Below are 15,369 nucleotides of genomic sequence, written 5' to 3' on the forward strand. Positions count from 1 at the left end.
AATTAGGGATTCGAACTGTAACAAGGTTTTAATACTTTGTTTAATGATTACACCAGGTTATCGACTACGTATAATCCAAGGTTTTAATACTTTGTTAACAATTACACCAATTACCCTTGTATGTAATCCACCCCTGTTATAATTAGTCCATGATACATTAATTTATTCACTTGGCCATAATGAATAATAAATTACCCAATCCAATTGATTAAATTAAATGATTTGTAAAAGATGTCGTATAAACGTCACTAAATATGACATGCATAATCATTTAATAATTATTAGATTAACTAATTTGAAGATAGGTTCGACAGATTCCAATGAGTTGTCATTCAATTAGACAATACCCCCCATCTATTAATAGTCCATAGTCCAATGTTCACAAGTGTCGGTCTTTTGTCCAAACCCAAATTATGGTACAAAATTCAATAACCCCATTTTAATATTTAGTCCAACATCACGATTACTTCGATTTAAATAAGCATAATAATAACTTAGTTACGATACATTAATTGAAAAAGGAAGAACATAGCTTACAGTGATTATTTATCGCGTAGCGTTACACGGACAGAGTTCCGACTTTAAAACCCGTAAAACATTTCTTACAATAACCCAACTAAACCATAACTTTATTATTAAAATTAACTTAAATTAAAATTATAATATAAATATATATATTATATTTACAGAGAATGAATGAAAGAAATGAAAAATGGTGTATCATTCGAGCAGAATTCGCTGGCTTTTATAGTTGTGAACTGATCCTGAGGGCCATGCGATCGCATGGCTTTTCAGTGTTATTCCCATGCGATCGCATGGCCAGGCTGGCATGCTCCCATCAGTTTGTTTTCTAATTTGCAAATGTTTTATTTAATAATATAATATAATATATATAATTTTATAAAATTATATATATATATATATATATATATATATATATATATATATATATATATATATATATATATATATATATATATATATATATATTATATTCATATGCATAGTAGACTTGTAATTTTAGCTCCGTTGTCTCATACGTTTACGCTCGGTTTATGTCTTGGTTCCGGATTTTCGAACGTCCTTTCGTACGCGTAGATATCTTGTACTTTGCGTTCCGCGGCTTGTACTCTTGTAAATTTTAGACGTTTCTCATCAATAAATTGAATCACTTAGATTGTAACTTGTACGTTTGAGCTTTTTGGTCATTTGCGTCTTCAAATCGTCATTTTCTTCTTTTGTCTTCGCACTTATTTATTTAAACGAATATTACTTGAAAATAGAACAATAGTAACTAAAAGCTTTACATATTGGAAGGATATTGATACTAAATATATGTTCATTTAGAGCACTATCAAATATCCCCACACTTGAACGTTGCTTGTCCTCAAGCAATACAAAACTTGAAATTAAATCACACTTCACTAGAATCACTTTTTTTATTCTCACACTTTATACATTAGTGATTTTGAAACAGCGATATACACAATGATAGTAACGATGTGGTTTACAGTTCCACATGACTATGAAAATTTAGATCCTTTAAGGAAATTGGATCTTTATGAAAAAAATTTATCTTTTAAAAATTCATTCTAGCTTTTACCCTAGATAAGTTTTCCGGAATAACCCTTCACCGGTGTTTGCAAAATATTTTTATGGGTTTTGTGGGTTTCAGATTTCAAAATTTTAGCTCAAAACTTGCGGTTTTGTGTCACCCACTTGCTAACCTTGTATTAGGAAAGCAACACGTCCAGTATACTTGCTCCGTATATTACCTTTCGGTAAACTACCGTCCGGTTGTAAAGGAAAGCAATGAACATGCAACTGTTAAGGCAATGTCCCATGACATGTAGATAATTATGGTCAAAAACGTGTCGGATGCAATTACTATCCTTTGTAGGAGAAATAGTAAAGATCACCCTATAATTTTTCAGTCTGGCACAAGGTCCTGTCTTCCACCATGCTATGCAACCACCATTCTTACGGTTGACATCCGATTTGGTTCAGGTGACCTAATGAATTCTGATGAATTCTCAGGATTTTATGTTCAATGGTAATGAACGCATTGAAAATAGGGATTTCAGAAAATAAATCGGTTTTAATTTTGATCAAAATATTTTTTCGTTCAAGCTCGAGTTTAGATATCATCGAATTCCATGAGTTTGTAATTCTCAATCTTTAAGGTCAATCTCAAGGATTGAGTAATATCAGGCTTAAAAGCTGATTATTAATCTTTTAAGGAGATTATCCTTTCTGGGGGTCTGATTCATTAGTCTTATCAAGCTAATTTGCACGGCGCCCTCCCTATTTTACGAGACAGATCCTCTCATGGTTAGGATAAGTCTGACCACTTGGCGACCCTGTTTGATGCTGAGGTCCGTAGATTTCCTGCTGATGTTAGAGATGACTTTTCTAGATTTTTCGTAAACCTACAGCTGGTCTGGACGACAACTTCCTGACCTAAATCAAGAAGCGCGTGTCTTTTTCGGAAGACTTTACTTCCTTTTAATGATGGAATTGATTCATCGTGTAGATCCATCTTTCTTTCAAATATATTACAGTAAATCGGGTAAAACTGATTAGTTTAGTCCAAAACAAAAGAAACTGCAATAATATTGTACAAAAATATGTGATATCTGTTTTAAAGAACTTGGTGCATTCTTCCCACACTTAGCTTTTATTTTATTTCTTTCTATTCCATTTTAAATGAATTCAAGCGTTTTAGGTTGTTTCTCAATTTATGTCCTTTCCGAGGTAACGATAATTTCGTTATTATAAGCTAGTTTTATCGTTCATAAAAATGTATAAACATGATTTTGAATTCGTTTAGTTGAAATCAAATTTTCACAAAATTTGGCAAATAAACCAAGTGTAAACCCGAGAGAATTTATAACCCTTTCCTACACTTGAGATCATGCAATGTCTTCATTTGCATGAAATCAAACTATAATTATAAATTCATGAGGGTGATTAGTGTAGAAAAGTGATTAAAAATAACGAGTTTGCAAACATATTGTTTTATATCACATTTGATATTTTACGTCTTGTCGTTAAAATTAGTAGCTTTTACTGAACTTAATTTCAGTCTTTGAAAGTGCGCTGTTTTACCCTGATTTGTACATAAGATAAACTACAAACATATATATATAATATACATACATACATACATATATATATATATATATATATATATATATATATATATATATATATATATATATATATATATATTATAAAATCTTTATTTATTAAAACAATTTAAATGAATAATTTTTTAAAATTTTGTTTCCTTTTACTTTAGGTAGTTTCGGTATGTTTACCTAGTCCGTCCCTCGACAAAATTTAAAATTTGTCGGTTTTAAAGTGATTGTTTTAAAGCAAAGATTTTTGGTTTTTTTAATTTTTTTAATTTTTTTTTCCTGTATACTTTAGATCAATGATATTAAAATAATGATAATAAAATTTTTCGCCCCGCCCTCGGGTAAAGCAATTTCGATTCTATGATCTACTCTTTAACTTACGACGAATTTTAGAAATCATTTTTTAAAATTAATGAAATAAAGAAAATTTTTGTTTTTAAATTCACACAAAACTTAAATTTAAAAAGCGTATTAATTTCATACAAACCTACAAAACAAAATAAAATTCAGAATGGGGGGAAGAAAACTAGTTCTTTAGTGTCTGCTAGTGGAAAAGACCAATCGGATTCCATTCTCGGAACTACACGAGAACAGAACAACTAACTCTAGACAGTATTTTCTTTTTAGAACATTTGAATCTCCCCACACTTAGGTAGCTGTGGTGTTGAAATTGTGATTAACTTCATCGTCAATTTCTCTTGGACCATAATCAACTTGCATAACTGTGACTTTTGCTTTAAGCCATTGGTCGGATTCTTGTGTAATATCCACAAATTCAACTAGTTTTGCCTTTTCTTTAGGCGATAGATTGGATACTAACCGGTTACATAACTTAAAGTTCCCCTTGGTTCTAGCATCGCGAATCCGTTTAATAAGTTTCTTCATTTAACTGTTAATAACGGGGTCATTTAATTTCATATCAACAACGGGGTTCTTTGTTATCAAGTCATAATTATGTGTTACTTCATCTTCCCCACACTTAGACGTTTTATTATTATTAAGCACTACCGTTGGAGTTAGTAAAGCAACATGGTTCTTACCAATCGTTTTTGTTGGTTCAACGGTTTTGGTTGGTGGAGATTTAGACTTTCGAATCACAAAGGTGACCGATTTGTCACCATCACTAAGTGTCATTCTACCTTTTCTTACATCAAATAACACCCCGATGGATGCTAAGAATCGTCGACCTAAAATTAGAGGAACGTTTGAGTCCTCTTCTATGTTAATGACAATAAATTCGACTAGAAAGGTTAAATTACCTACTTGAATGGGTAGGTTGTTAGCAATTCCAACTGGGTGCCTAATGGTTTGATCAAAGAGTCGAACACTCATCTCCGTTGGACTTAACTTACCTAAACCTAATCTCTTATATTATGAAAGAGGCATAACACTCACACTTGCACCTAAATCTGCTAGTGCATCATACATGACACAATCACTAAGTAGACAAGGAACAATAAATTCACCCGGATCACCCACCCTGGGTGGAGGTTTTGGTGGAACTGTCTTCACCGGGTTTACTTCTATGGTTTTTGTTTCTTGTACTTTCTTATTCTTCTTCTTCTTCTTTTCAGAGGTATCACAAACTTTATTACCTATTACTTGCTCATACTCAACTCCTTTTCTTGGAAACGGGATGGGTGGTCTGTATGGTGCCACCACTGGCTTTACATACTCGGGTGGTGGTGTTGTAACTTCTTCATTGTTACTTACATCTAAAACCTTCTCATTTTCTAGTGCTAGTTTTTCAGAATTTGTTGACACCATATTAACATTCTCATTCTGAGGATTTACTTCAGTATTACTCGGTAGCTTTCCTTGTTCCCTCTCACTCATCATGCTAGCAAGAGTACCTACGTGTTTTTCTAGATTCAAAATGGAAGCTTGTTGAGTTCTTAATGACTGATCAAACCTCTCATTCGTTTGGGTTTGAGATGTAATAAATTGTGTTTGAGATTCCATTAACTTTGCCATCATGTCTTCCAGATTTGGCTTTTTCTCTTCGGTTTGTTGTGGTGGTTTATACAAGTCAGGTCTTTGTTGATTGAAAGTGTTGTTTTGAGTTAGTTGGTTATTCGGACCTTGTTGGTTGTACGAGTTATTGTTGGGTCCATTTGGATTGTAAAGAATGTTTTGATTTCGATTGAACTTTGGCCTTGGCGGTTGATAATTATTTTGATAATTATTTCCTGGCCTTTGGTTCATGTAGGAAATATTCTCACGTTGTTCCATCGTTTGCTCAATGTGACAATCTTTCGTTAAGTGTGGTCCACCGCATTGCTCACAACTGATTTGTATTGCGTGAATATCTTTAGTCATCTTTTCCATTCATCTCTCGAAAGCATCTATTTTTCCGAAAACGGAATCAAAGTCATGGCTAGAATCGGCTCTAGCTGCTTTAGATGAACGAAAGATATCTTTTTCTTGATTCCACTCATGTGAGTGGGATGCTGTATTATCAATGATTTTGTGAGCTTCGGTTGCGGTTTTCTTCATAATGGAACCACCAGCTGCTGTGTCGATGTCTTTTCGTGTAGCAACGTCGACACCTTGGTAGAATATTTGTACTATTTGATAAGTGTCTAAACCGTGCTGTGGACATCCTCTCAACAACTTTCCGAATCTTGTCCACGCCTCATATAATGTTTCATTTGGCTTTTGTGCGAACGTAACAATTTCTCCTTGAAGTCTGATAATGCTAAAAACGAACATATATTTCATAGCATTATCCCTCAAGAAAGACAAGCTTTTAGTTGCAATTGTTCTAATTTCAAGTAATTATCGTTTAAATAATAAAAGGTGAAGACAAAAGATATATTCGACGAATTGAAGACGCAAACAACCAAAAAGCTCAAAAGTACAAAGTACAATCAAAGTGGTTCAAATTATTGATAAGAAACGTCTCAAAATTATAAGAGTACAAGACGCAAAATGCAAAGTACAAGATATTAAATTGTACGCAAGGACGTTCGAAAATCCAAAACCGGGACCAAAGTCAACTCTCAACGCTCGACGCAACGGACTAAAAATTACAAGTCAACTATGCACATGAATATAATATAATATATAATTAATTCTTAAAATTATTTGTATATTATATTATTATTTAAAACGTCGGCAAACAAGAAAACAAACTCACATGAGCTGGAAAAGCAGGCCATGCGATCGCATTGCCTGGAGGCTATATTTCCATACGATCGCATGGTGAACAGTACCAGGCCACATCCTATAAAAAGCAACGAATTTGGTCGAATGTTTACACCATCTATCTCTCTATCTCACGTAATATATATATATATATATATATATATATATATATATATATATATATATATATATATATATATATATATATATATATATATATATATATATTATAATTTTAATTTTAATTTTAATTTTAATTTTAATTTTAATTTTAATAATAAGGGTATGTTAGCGAATGTTGTAAGGGTGTAAGTCGAAATTCTGTCCGTGTAACGCTACGCTATTTTTAATCATTGTAAGTTATGTTCAACCTTTTTAAATTAATGACTCGTAGCTAAGTTATTATTATGCTTATTTAAGCCGAAGTAATCATGATGTTGGGCTAAATATTAAAATTGGGTAATTGGGCTTTGTACTATAATTGGGGTTTGGATAAAAGAACGACACTTGTAGAAATTAGACTATGGGCTATTAATGGGCTTTATATTAACTAAATGATACCTCGTTAATTTAATATATAGACTTATAATTTGACGTATTTATATATAACCATATACGCTTGACTGGGTACGGTGGGCGGGATATCTATAAATACTAATAATTGTTCATTTTACCGGACACGGAACTGGATTAATAGTTAATGGACTAGTTGAAACAGGGGTGGATTACATTCAAGAGTAATTGGTGTAATTGTTAATAAAGTAATAAAACCTTGGATTACACGCAGTCGATAACCTGGTGTATTCATTAAACAAAGTATTAAGACCTTGTTACAATTCGAATCCCCAATTAATTGGAATATTTGACTTCGGGTATAAGGATAATTTGACGAAGACTCTCGCACTTTATATTTATGACTGATGAACTATTATGGACAAAACTGTATGGACATATCAAATAATCCAGGACAAAGGACAATTAACCCATGGTACTAAACTAAAAACAACACGTCGAACATCATGATTACGGAAGTTTAAATAAGCATAATTCCTTTATTTCATATTTAATTGTACTTTTAATTATCGCACTTTTATTTACTGTCATTTTATTTAAATGCACTTTTAATTATCATACTTTTTAATTATCGCAATTTTATTTATCGTCATTTTATTTATCGCATTTTTATTTATCGCAATTTCATTATCGTTATTTACTTTACGCTTAAAATTAAGTTATATTTATTTTTAATATTTTACATTAGGTTTTAACTGCGACTTAAATTTTAAAATCGACAAATCGGTCATTAAATGGTAAAAGCCCCTTTTGTAATAATAATACTACTTATATATATATATATATATATATATATATATATATATATATATATATATATATATATATATATATATATATATATATATATATATATATATATATATATATATATATATATATATATATATATTTATTTATATTTATATTTTTACAAATATAGTTTTTAAAAATATAGCGTTTAACTTGGCGAGTTCCCTGTGGACGAACCGGACTTACTAAAAACTACACTACTGTACGATTAGGTACACTGCCTATAAGTGTTGTAGCTAGGTTTAGGTATATCCACTCTATAAATAAATAAATAACTTGTGTAAAATTGATCGTATTTAATAGTATTTCCTTGTAAAAATTAATACTATTTCGTATACCCCTCGCATAACATCAAGTATTTTTGGTGCCGCTGCCGGAGAAAACTAAAACGCCGAAAGCGCAAGGCTATATAAAAAAAAGATTTTTATTAATTTCTTAGTTTACTTTTGTAAAAATACGCTTTTGAAAAAAATACGTTTAAAAAAAATAATACAGAAATATAAAAAGAAAAAAAATTATATATTTTTAATAGTTTGTTAAATATATATAAAATTATAAAGTATTTTTATTTCTATTTTTCTAAATATAAGTTTTATTTAAGTTATATAAATATTTTATATAAATTTAAAAACAGAAAAATTAAAAAAATATATATAAAAGTTTACTGGCCGATCACTGTTGAAGCCCATAATCTGGCCTGGAAATTTAATCCATGCGACCGCATGGAGTTTTAACTCCAAACTCATGCGATCGCATGACTGGCCCTGACACGCCAGGTTTGACCAATTTCAACATTAATTACAGAGTAATAATTATTATTATTATTAATTAATTAAAACCCTAATTAGGGTTTATTATAATAATAATTAAGTTTTAGTTTTAAATTTTTATATTTTAAGTTTAATTAGTTTTAATAAATTATAAAATTAATAATTTTATATAATAAATAATATAAAAATAATATTTTTATAAAAATTGCACTTTTTACAACTTTAAGTTTATTTTTATATTTTGTATCTTTTTATTTGTTTTAGCGTAATATTTGTATTTTTCGTTCGTATTTAGTTTTAAAACATAGTTTTTGCCATAGTTATTTTTATTTCTAGATTTTTAGGTTTTGCCGAAAAATCCCTTAAGTGCTTTTTCTTTAGACTAGGATTTAGGTGCTTTAGAATTTTGCGACGCCGTTTTTAAATTTTAGTACTTTTTAATTTATTGCCGTTTTGGATATAGTATTTCTTTTAAGCTTTAATATTTTTAGACACAACTTTTAATTCTTAGTTTTTAGACTTTTAAGTTTCGACGCGCTACGTTCTTTTTATTATTTTTCGACCTTTTATTTTTCGACGTTTTTCCGACGCACTCTTTTTCTTTCTTATTTCTCGCCGCTCTAGTTTTTAAGACATAGAATTTTCTATTTCTTCTCTAAAATTTCTTTAAATTTCAACGAAAAATTATTTTAAGTGGTTAAATTGATAGACATCCAAAATTTTCTGCTTCGTAGTAATAGTTGGATTTGTTAGTGGCTGAGTTGTGAGCTTCTGATTTAAAGGGTTCTGGCTCCCTGCTACATCTATTGGCTATTCGAAACGTGGGCAAAAGCAGAAAAGTCTATTAATTTGATAACTTATATAATTTTTATCTTTTATAACTAATAGGATATTCAGTGAATGCACCGAGCAAAACGTTCACCACCTTTCGTACGTTCACCACCTGTAACCAGATCAAGACATCTAGCCAATATTGTCGCCGTTGATTTTTCTTTAGAATCGTCATCTAGTCGACCAAGTACTCCAATTCAAATTTCTGATAATCCATTTTTTGAACCCGACCTCACAATTGAGAATCCGGAGGATATTCAGGGACAATTCGGAGATCCTGAACCACTAATCTTTCCTCCGGAACCACCAATCATTCAAACAGAAATTGTAGAGGAACAACCCATTAAGTCAGAATCCTCTAGTGATTCAGATTCAACAAATTCAATCATGGAAAATCTAGAACCTCTAAGTATGGAAGACCGAATGTGAGCTAAACGCACTGGCCAAGGTCATGCAATTACTCAACCAGACATTAATGCGCCAGATTAAGAAATCAAAGGACAAATCCTACACATGGTAACTAATCAATGCCAATTTAGTGGTGCACCGAAGGAAGATCCAAATGAACATCTTCGTACTTTTAATAGGATCTGTACACTATTTAAAATCCGAGAAGTGGAGGATGAACAAATATATCTCATGTTATTTCCCTGGACTTTAAAAGGAGAAGCCAAAGATTGGTTAGAATCGTTACCAGAAGGGGCGATTGATACATGGGACGTTTTAGTTGAAAATTTTCTTAAACAATTCTTTCCGGCATCTAAAGCCGTGAGACTTCATGGGAAATTGTTACGTTCACACAAAAGCCAAATGAAACTCTATATGAAGCGTGGACAAGATTTGGAAAGTTATTGAGAGGATGTCCGCAACATGGTTTAGACACTTGTCAAATAGTACAAATATTCTACCAAGGATGCGACATCACTACACAAAAAGACATCGATATAGCAGCTGGTGGTTCTATTATGAAGAAAACCGCAACTGACGCTTACAAAATTATTGTTAACACTGCTTCCCACTCACATGAGTGGCATCAAGAAAAAGATATCGTTAGATCATCTAAAGCAGCTAGAGCAGATTCTAGCCATGACTTTGATTCCATTTCCGCAAAGATAGATGCTGTCGAGAGACGAATGGAAAAGATGACTAAAGATATCCACTCAATACAAATTAGTTGTGAGCAGTGTGGAGGACCACATTTGACAAAAGATTGTCTCAGTATTGAACCAACAATAGAACAAAGAGAGAATGTTTCATACATGAACCAAAGGCCTGGAAATAATTATCAGAATAATTATCAACCGCCAAGACCAATCTACAATCAAAATCAGAACTATAACCGAAATGTTCCATACAACAACCAACAAGGTCCTAGCAATCAACAAGTATCCAATAATACTTACAATCAGCAAAGACCTATTTTTCAAAACAAACCACCACAAACCGATGATAAAAAGCCAAATTTAGAAGTTATGATGTCGAAGCTAGTTGAATCTCAAACTCAATTTTTCACATCTCATAAACAAACCAATGAACAAAATGCTCAAGCATTTAGAAATCAACAAGCTTCTATTCAAAATTTGGAACAAGAAGTAAGTAACCTAGCAAGGTTAATAGGTGAAAGAAAACCGGGAAGTCTACCAAGTGATACAAATGCTAACCCCCAGAATGAAACAGCTAAAGCCATTACCACAAGAAGTGGTATTACACTTAAACCACCTAAAATACCTATAATTTCTGATGACTCTATTCCTACTCCACAAGAACCACAACCTGAGCAAGATAAGGAAATAGAACTGATAATTGAAAAGGTTAATGAAGATAACACAGTTAAGGCAAAACCTTATGTTAAACCATACCAACCACCACTTACTTACCCGAGTAAAATCAGAAAAGAGAGACTTGAAGCCGAGCAATCCAAATTCTTGGATATGTTTAAACAAATAAATGTCAATCTTCCTTTCATTGATGTGATTTCAGGAATGCCTAGATATGCCAAATTTTTGAAAGATCTAATCACAAATAGGACGAAAATGGAAGAACTCTCGGCTGTTACTATGAATGCTAATTGCTCTGCAGTACTATTGAATAAGATACCAGAAAAATTATCTGATCCAGGAAGTTTCACGATTCCATGTTTTCTGGGTAGTCTTAGTTCAATAGAAGCATTGGCAGACTTAGGTGCTAGTATAAATTTAATGCCGTATTCATTATACGCTAAACTAGACCTCGGAGAATTGAAACCAACACGAATAAGTATACAACTAGCCGATGGATCAGTAAAATATCCTAGAGGGATAATGAAGAATATGCTAGTTAAAGTTGGAACTTTAGTATTTCCAGTAGATTTTGTTATTCTGGACATGGAAGAAGATTTTCGAGTTCCTCTCATATTAGGAAGACCATTCTTAAACACGGCTAAAGCAATAATAGACGTGTTCGGTAAGAAACTGACCCTAAGTATAGAGGACGAGAGTGTTACCTTTTCAGTTGATAGAGCAATGCAACAACCGCAATTTGCAGATGATACATGTTATTATATTCAAACTATAGATTCACATGCAGAATTGTTAGAAGAATTTCCAGAATTACAAGGAACAGGAGAATGTTCTTTGGGAGAAGGAACTGAACCAATTGGTGAAACTGAAATGTTAGCTACACTTATGGCTAATGGGTATGAACCAACAACTGAAGAAATTCAAATGCTAAAAGAAGAAGACAGATATCGATACAAATCATCGATAGAAGAACCACCGACATTAGAGTTAAAGCCACTTCCAAACCATTTGGAATATGCTTATTTACATGGTGAATCTGAATTACCTGTAATAATATCGTCTTCTCTTACGGAAAATGAAAAATCTCAACTCATTTCTGTGCTAAAAGCTCATAAACCAGCTATTGCATAGAAGATTCATGATATTAAAGGAATAAGTCCTTCATATTGCACACATAAAATCCTTATGGAAGAAGGTCATAAAACGTATGTGCAACGCCAATGAAGACTAAATCCTAATATGCAAGATGTTGTTAAGAAAGAAATAATTAAACTGCTAGATGCAGGTTTAATTTATCCAATCTCTGATAGTCTATGGGTAAGCCTAGTTCAATGTGTACCTAAGAAGGGTGGCATGACTGTCATCACAAATGAGAAAAATGAGCTTATTCCTACTAGGACTGTAACAGGATGGCGTGTTTGTATAGATTATAGAAAATTAAATAACGCCACCAGAAAAGATCACTTTCCCTTACCTTTCATTGATCAAATGTTGGAAAGATTAGCCGGGAATAGTTACTATTGTTTTCTTAATGGTTTTTCGGATATTTTCAAATTCCAATAGCACCCGAGGATCAAGAGAAAACCACGTTCATGTGCCCTTATGGTACTTTTGCTTACAAACGCATGCCATTTGGACTTTGCAATGCCCCTGCAACCTTTCAAAGGTACATGATGGCGATTTTTCACGACATGATAGAAGAATGCATGGAAGTTTTCATGGATAACTTTTCAGTCTTTGGTGATACATTTGAATCATGTCTAGTTAATCTTGAATGAATGCTTATTAGATGCGAACAATCAAATCTAGTTCTTAATTGGGAGAAATTTCATTTCATGGTTAAAGAAGGCATCGTTCTTGGTCATAAAATTTTAAAGGAAGGAACTGAAGTGGATAGAGCTAAAGTAGATGTAATTGCTAAACTTCCACATCCCACCAATGTTAGGGGAGTTAGGAGTTTTCTAGGGAATGCCGGTTTTTACCGACGTTTCATAAAAGATTTTTCTAAAATTACCACTCCTATGAATAAAGTCCTAGAAGAAGATGTTCCATTCATCTTTTTAGAAGAATGCATCAAATCTTTTAATATTCTTAAAGAGAAACTCACTAATGCGCCGATCATGATAACTCCAAATTGGAATCTACCGTTTGAACTTATGTGCGATGCAAGTGACTTTGCAATGGGAGCCGTTTTAGGACAAAGGATTGAAAAACGATTTCAACCTATTTATTACGCTAGTAAGATGTTACAAGGAGCACAAACAAATTACACAACTACTGAAAAATAACTCCTTGCCATTGTCTTTGCTTTTGAAAAATTTCGTTCATATCTCGTTCTAACTAAAACGGTGGTCTATACTGACCATTCTGCTCTTAGATACCTATTTTCAAAACAAGATGCCAAACCAAGATTAATCCGTTGGATCTTACTCTTACAAGAATTCGATATTGAAATTCGAGATAAAAATGGAGCAAAAAATCTCGCCGCTGATCATCTTTCTCGTCTTGAAAATCCCGAATTAGAAGTTCTAAATGAATCGGCCATACAAGATAACTTTCCTGATGAATATCTATTGAAGATAGATTATAGTGAAATTCCATGGTTTGCAGACTATGCAAACTACTTAGTATGTGGATTCCTTGAAAAAGGGTCGTCGTACCAAAAACGAAAGAAATTCTTTAGTGATATAAAACACTATTTCTGGGAAGATCCACATTTGTTTAAAAGTTGTCCCGATGGAATAATACGCCGATGCATATTCAGAGATGAAGTTAGTCAAATCTTAAACCATTGTCACACAGGACCAACAGGAGGGCATTATGGGCCTCAACTCACAGCAAGAAAAGTTTACGACGCTGGATTCTATTGGCCTACAATTTTCAAAGACACACCTTCTTTGCAAATCCTGTGATGCTTGTCAAAGGGCCGGAAAAATAAGTCAACGTGATGAAATGCCACAAAATGTCATTCAAGTATGTGAAGTATTTGACGTTTGGGGTATTGACTTTATGGGTCCATTTCCAAAATCTCATAATAATCTCTACATTCTTGTTGCCATTGATTATGTATCTAAATAGGTGGAAGTACAAGCTCTCCCAACTAACGATGCACGAGTTGTAGTCAACTTCTTAAAACATCTTTTTGCAAGGTTCGGAACACCGAAAGCTTTAATAAGTGATCGGGGTACTCATTTTTGTAACAATCAACTTGAGAAAGTTCTAAAAAGATATGGAGTAACTCATAAAATCTCAACCGCTTATCATCCACAAACAAGTGAACAAGTTGAAAATACCAACCGAGCTTTAAAACGTATATTAGAGAAAACTGTAGGGTCAAATCCGAAGGAATGGTCCATGAAATTGGAGGATGCACTCTGGGCTTTTAGAACAGCCTACAAAACTCCAATTGGAACCACACCTTTTAGACTCGTTTATGGAAAAGCATGTCACCTTCCAGTAAAAATTGAACACAAAGCATTTTGGGCTTTGAAGACATGTAATCTCGATTTACATGAAGCCGGACGTCTACGATTAAGTCAACTAAACGAATTAGAAGAATTAAGACATGAAGCATATGAAAATTCGTTAATCTATAAAGAAAGAACGAAGAAATGGCATGACAAAAGAATCAGAAGTTCAAAAGAATTTAAAGAAGGAGACAGAGTTCTTCTTTTCAATTCACGATTCAAGCTATTTCCTAGAAAATTGAAATCAAGATGGTCTGGACCATTCATAGTCAAAAGAGTTTTCCCATATGGAACAATAGAGTTAATAAATTCAAATGAGATTGAATTTAAGGTTAATGGTCACAGAGTTAAACATTACATACATGGTCCGATGGAAGTTGACAATGAAGTCAATCATAATTTCACTACCCAAGAAAACCTTCAAAAATAAAAACATAAATATGTTATCAACAACATATGAAAAATCAAAATTGAAAAATGGAGAGGATTCAAATTGGAGTGATGAAGAAGAGTTTCTATACAAACCTCCCATTCCAAGAAATGAAGAAAAAGAAGTTCAAATAGAAGTAAAAGAACCAAGAAAAGAACACCCGAAAAAGGTTAACAAACCAACTCGACTTACTAAAGAAGGAGACCCGGGTGAATTTATCATTTCTTGCTTGCTTAATGATGGTGCTATATATAATGGACTCGCAAATTTAGGAGCAAGTGCAAATATTATGCCTCTTTCCTTATACAAAAGATTAGGTATGGGTAAATTAAAACCAACCAAAATAGGTGTTCAATCATTTGACCTAACCATTAAACACCCGGTTGGAATAGCAAATAATTTACTTGTTAAAGTGGGAAGTTTGACCTTTGTTGCAAACTT

Source organism: Rutidosis leptorrhynchoides, chromosome 2, assembly GCF_046630445.1.
Source record: "Rutidosis leptorrhynchoides isolate AG116_Rl617_1_P2 chromosome 2, CSIRO_AGI_Rlap_v1, whole genome shotgun sequence".
Classification (NCBI taxonomy): Eukaryota; Viridiplantae; Streptophyta; class Magnoliopsida; order Asterales; family Asteraceae; genus Rutidosis; species Rutidosis leptorrhynchoides.